The sequence below is a fragment of the Canis aureus genome, chromosome 7, assembly GCF_053574225.1.
Source record: "Canis aureus isolate CA01 chromosome 7, VMU_Caureus_v.1.0, whole genome shotgun sequence".
Taxonomy (NCBI): domain Eukaryota; kingdom Metazoa; phylum Chordata; class Mammalia; order Carnivora; family Canidae; genus Canis; species Canis aureus.
The window spans coordinates 69,303,076-69,308,996 of NC_135617.1; the positions used below are offsets into that span (position 1 = coordinate 69,303,076).

General features: G+C 54.2%; 1 long non-coding RNA gene across 2 annotated transcripts; it reads left to right on the forward strand.

Annotated features, from left to right (window-relative positions):
• Positions 1-3,568: 3,568 nt before the first annotated feature.
• On the forward strand, positions 3,569-4,576 carry LOC144316904 (uncharacterized). 2 transcript variants are annotated; one of them, XR_013382733.1, is made up of 3 exons: positions 3,569-3,822; positions 3,930-4,069; positions 4,313-4,576. It is a non-coding gene; the product is annotated as an uncharacterized LOC144316904 (long non-coding RNA). The 2 variants fall into 2 exon arrangements; XR_013382732.1 differs by having other exon boundaries at positions 3,930-4,576.
• Positions 4,577-5,921: the final 1,345 nt, after the last annotated feature.

Sequence of the window (5,921 nt, forward strand, 5' to 3'; positions counted from 1 at the left end):
GAAGCCAGGGCTGGGATCCCACAGGGAGGCCTGGGTGGGACCTATTCTGATGCATGGGTGGGAAAGACCCACGGCTGCTCCCCTTTACTCCCTATGTCCTGCTATTAATCCCCCGGGCTCATGCGGGACACCTAGGAGAGGTGGACAGATGAGTAGGGTCTTCAGAATTTTATACTTCAGTAAGATAGCTGGGGGTGGGGAGGTGGGGTTGCAGGGCTCCAGGCTCCTTGGAGAGAGGGCTGGTGCCCCCCAGAGACCTTTGTTCTGTATGAGGGATGATCCGGTCTCCTCAGGCTCCCCGGGAGAGACCCAGAGGTAGTTGTAGTGGCTACCCAGGGCTGCAGTCTCCTTTGGGGGTGGGCTGGGGACAACACCTTTTACAGGCTCCCTAGGTGTGGGCCATGCAGCAGGCCAGGTAAATCAGTGGCTTTCAAGCTGTTCTAACCCCAGACCTCTTTCTTTAAATCAGAATCAGCATCTCTGGGAACTTGTTAGAAAAGCAAATTATGGGCCCTCCCCCAGACCTGCTGAATTGGAAGCTTTGGGGGTGCTGTCTGCACTCTGTCTTGTAGGCCTTCCATGTCCCTGCGATGCAAGCCCAAGGTTGAGGACCACTACTTCAAACTGAGTGTAAGAAGGCCAACGTGTATGGTGGAAGTGTGTTTGGGGGGTGGGAGGAGGTGGCATTCAGGCCTAGGGTCATCAAGGGACTAGGGTTTGGGGATGGGTAGCAGAGTTCCTGGGATGCCAGACCTTCAGTGCTAAAACCAGGAAAGTCCTGGAAAAACTAGACAAATTGGCCACCCTGTCAGACCTCATGTTTAGCCATCCATTCAACAGGTATTAAGTACCTACTGCAGGCCAGGCCCCAGGTACGCAGTACTGAATGGGACAGATGTGGTACCAGACTTTGGGGTTTCTGCAGCCAAGAGGGAACAATGCCCACTAAAGAGTTTTTGGGGCCCAAAGCCAAGACTGGGCTGCTACCAGCCCCGGGCAGGAGGCCACCAAGCTACCGGGTCAGTGGGGCACACAGGACACACCTTCATGGAACTCCTAGTTCCCTGGGGTATTAGCTTGAGGGGTGATATACCAGCTTGGGTCTCTTCCAGCTCATGGGGGGAGGGTGGTTTCCAATGTCTCAAAACCTGCTTTTCTATCCTGCTTTCTCAAGCCCCAGAGGCAGAGGCAAAGGGGACCAGAAAGTGGCCTGTTAGCACCATGTAGCGCATGATTGTTTTTATACCAAGAACATTTGGAGGCCCCCACACCATCTCGGCCTCCAGGTCCGAGGAGCAGTCGTCAGGAGCCCACAGGAAGATGCTCAACTTCCAGGAGGCTCTGTGGCTCCTCTCTAGGCAGAGGACAGGCCGTGGGCCCTTTCTCTTGGATGCTCTGAGGCCTGAGGCTTCCTCCTCCCAGCCTGGATTTCCATCTCCCCACTCAACATCCTGGGGAGATTGGGGCACTCTCCCTGGCATCGAGAACTTCTCTCTGCCCCTAGTACCTGCCCTGCACTGCCCTGGGTGCCCAGCCAGGCTTGGCCCTGGCACTCTGAGCTTCCCAGGCCTTGGACCTCGCTGCAGACAGCCTGGCACTGAATGGCACATGGTGCCCAAATCTCACTTCAGTTGGCAAAAGTGGCAATTAGCATTTAATGAGGCTTCTTGCTTTATTTTTAGGTAACCTCCAAGGCCCTGCCTGTGTAATTCAGCCCACCATTGCTCGGCAGATAATTAAAGCATGTCACCATAATTTGCCTTTTTTTTTTTTTTTATAAAGCCCGTAATTATGTTTTTATTGCGGGGGGGGGGAGGGAGGGGGAAGAAGAGGGAAAGAAAACAAAGAGGTGAAACTGGGGCAGGAAATGGGGCTTGGTGCTCACAGCCAGGCTCCTTTACCCCATTGGCAGAACCAGGAGCCCCTGTTTTGGATGCAGCTACCCCTGGGTTTCCTCAGCTTCAAGGTCCACCCTGGTACTCCCTGCCCAAGACTGCCTCCTTTTTTTTTTTTTTAAATATTTAATTTATTTATTCAAGAGAGACAGACATAGGCAGAGGAAGAAGCAGGCTCCGTGCATGGAGCCCGATCCCGTGACTCCAGGATCACGCCCTGAGCCTTGTTGGCTTGCCTGGATTGCACTTCTGGGGTCCTCCTCTTCCCAGTTTGGTTGGGAGGGCCTTCCTGTTCTCCCCCTCCTTTCCTTATAATAGCAGCCCCAGTTTGCTTCAGAGCATTCCAGTGGGCAGGAAGGGGATCAGGCTAAAACCATAGTGGCCAGGAGTTGATGTTTCCTGAGCTGCACATAGGCACCTGGGAGTGCTTTGTACTACTCTCCTGTTACATGTTTGAAAATTTCTGCAGAAAGTGAGATAAAACTCCCTCCCAGGAAAGGGTCTGCTAACAGAGCCTGGTATCTGGAATCTGCTCTCAGGGGCACTTGTGACTTGCTGTTCTTTCTCACTATGAGGTGAAGGGCTGTTTTTCCACACCAGGAACTCCGCTAAAGTCAGTATTTTGATGCTGGCGAGTGGTGGCAGGCCAGCAATCTTTTGGGGGCCTCTGAAATCTGACTGTGAATCTACAGGCCATGCTAGGAACAGGAAAGGCAGTTGCCCACATCGGGGAGCCCACTCACCCCAAACATCTTCCCAACTGCCCCCTATGCCACTGAAAATTCTATTGGTAAAGCCTCAGACTCATGGGCCAAGGTGTGTTTGCCCAAAACACATCAGTTGGTCGGCAATCATCTTGGAGTCAAGTGTCAGGACACCGGCTGCCCTGAGGCATAGAATAAGGGACAGGTAAGCCGTGAAAGAACATGCAGGTTACCTTAACTCAAGCAGCAAGTGATCCCTTCACCACTTTCTGAACCCACATCAACCCAACATTGTATTATGTTCACGTACTTTGTTCATCATCTTCAACCTCCCACAGGAGTGTCAGCCCACCAGGGCAGGGAGTTTTGGTCAGCGTGATCACAGTTGAACCCCAGGGCCTAGCGCAGTACCTGACACATAACAGGCATATAATATTTGTGGAATGAATGAGTTAGGGGGTGAAGAGAGGGGCTGGAGACCCAGAGGGACCTACTTAGCTGCACCCCCCCCTCCACAATCCCCAGTGCTTGGCTCTATCTCTGAGTCTCTGCCCAAAGTCCAGTGATCATTTCTTCATTGCAGCTGCCCAAGGTCTTCTCCAGAGGCCTGAGGTGAGCCTGAATGTATCATACTGGTGACTGGGTGGGGAGGTGACCCCCACCACCCGCTCAGGGTGACAGGCATCCTAGAGTTGGAATGGGGAGACCTGGAATCTGCATAAGGCTCTGCTGCTAACTCACAGTGCAATCTCGGGCAACTTGCTTTCCCTCTCTGGGCCTCAGTTTCTTTATCCGTAAAGTGAGGGATTGAGCTCTGAGCCCTGGGAGCCTGGGTAGGGAGCCAGCATTCCAGCAGTACAGTAAGGGGAGGTGACTGCAAAAGAGAGTCTTGGGGGCATGTTGCTATGGCGACTGTGCACACACCAAGAGGTGGGGGAGGAGCTTGTGTATGCAAATCAGGGCCTTTGGCATTCCCAGTCTGGGTCGTCTCTGACCAGAGGGGGCTCCGTTAAGATGGTGGGGCAGGGGAAGAGGATGGAGAGTGGTGGGGTTCTCAGGGAGCAGGACGAGTCCGGGGGAGCCTGCCAGCCCCGCACTCTGCCACAGTGTGGTGTCCGGGCCTACAGATCAAACAGCAGCAGTGGAGGAAACCGAGGCCCAGGGGTCAAGAAGTTCGTCAGGATCTGGGAGACCCGGGAAAGACCCTCCTCACCACCGCCCTGGTCAGCCCGGGAAATCAGGGAGGCACGGTTCTCGGGGGCGGGCGGGGGCGCCGGCAGACCTCTCCTGGTAAACACTGTCCCTTCTGCGGGGGCCCTTGGGAAAGCAGGGAGCGGAGCTCGACGGAAGACCCTGGCTCTGGTCCCCGCCAGGTCACCGTGACTCGGCCACTCGGCCGCCCGACCCCGTGGAACGCAGTTAACAGTCCCACGCGAGACGCTCTCAGGCCTCCGAGTGGACACACAGCAGGTCCGGAGGGGCCCGGCGCCTGCGCTGGAGCCTTGGCTGCCTCACCCTCCAGGGCCCCGCTCGCCCTCCCCGGTGGGTTAGGGCTTCCTTCCCCTCGGTCCTCAAACGCCGGGGCTCCCTCTGGGGCTCCAGGCCGCCTCCACGCCCTCTTCCCCTCTCCTCAAAAGTCCGGGGTCCCTCGCGTCTGGCCGCGCAGCCTCAGCACGTGCCCGACATTCCACATTCGTCCCCCACATTTCCCAGCGTCCCTTGCAGGTGGGCTGAGGCCACGTGACACTTCTGGCCAATGAGCTAGCGGCGAGGCGCGACCACGCCCATCACCTCCGGGCTGGGGCGCAGGCGCGGGTGTCCCGGGCCCGGCCTCTCGCGGGGGCCGCGGCGGTCCTCGTGGGTTCAGACGGCGGATCTGAGGTGGAGGGCGCCGGGGTCTCCGACTCACTGGTCGGAGCTTATCCTCTGCCAGCCCCCTGTGAACTTCGCATGAATAAAAAATAAGCTTTTCTGTTAGGATGCTGAGATTTCAGGATTTGTTTCTAAGTTCTAGCTCTTCCTGTTCTGACTAATGTATCATCGGGCACCTGCCAAATTTATCTCGCTCTCCCAGCCACCACACCTTCTGTGCACCGTGCTAGTCACTCAGAATCCTCCAGGGTGCAAGCCATAGCCTCTCCGAAATGTGGCCCTGCCCCACGGTCCGGTCCGCTTGGTGATCCGCAGCCTCCAGCCTCCCGGGCCAGCAGCCCCGCCCCTTGCCTGCGGCGGCCTCGCACCCCAAGTCTCCGCGGTCCCTGCCGCCCTGGACTTCAAGCCTCCGCACGCGCACTCCCCGCCCCCGGGGTTCCAGCCTTTCTTTCTGTTCCTTAAACACGTTGCTCCCTGCCTTCTGGCGTCTGTGCTTCCCGGGAGAAATCTGCCCAAAATCCTGATCTTTGTCCTTTTGTATATAATGACTCTTTCCTCTGGCTGCTTTTAAGGTTTCTTCTTTATCACTGGTTTTAAGCAATTTGGTTACGATGTGCCTCGGTGTGGCATCTCCTCATGTTTCTTGTGTTTGGGTTTCGTGGAGCTTCTGGGATCTATGGCTTTGCGGCTTTCATATTTGGGAAGATTTTGGCCATTATTTCTTCAATACTGTTTGTGTCCTCCCGTCTATCGTCTCTCCTTCAGGGACTTCTGTGCACATGCAGTAGGCCTCAAAGTTGTCCAATAATGCAGTGATGCTCTATTCTTTCATTTTGGGCCTTTTTTCTCTTTGTGTTTCATTTTCTATATTTTTATTACTATGTCTTCAAGTTCACTAACCTTTTTGTCTTGGGGTGTCCAGCTGCTGTTAATTGTTTTCAGTGCACTTTTCATCTCAGTACGTAGTTTTCATCTCCAGAGGTTTGAGTGGGTTTTTTTCATATCTTCCATGTCTTCCAGTTAAGTGTTCGTTTTCCTCTGGCTTCTTGAGCATGTGGAATACAGTTACAATACTGAATATCCTTGTCTACCAATGTCATGGCATTTCTGGGTTGTTTTCTATTTATTTATTTATTTATTTATTTATTTATTTATTTATTTATTTATGATAGTCACAGAGAGAAAGAGAGAGAGAGGCAGAGACACAGGCAGAGGGAGAAGCAGGCTCCATGCACCGGGAGCCCGATGTGGGATTCGATCCCGGGTCTCCAGGATCACGCCCTGGGCCAAAGGCAGGCGCCAAACCACTGCGCCACCCAGGGATCCCTCTGGGTTGTTTTCAATTGATTGGTTGATCTTCTCATTATGGGCTGCATATTCATCCTTCTTTGTGTAACGGATAATTTTTTTTAAGATTTACTTATTTATTTGAGAGAGAGAGAGAGAAAGA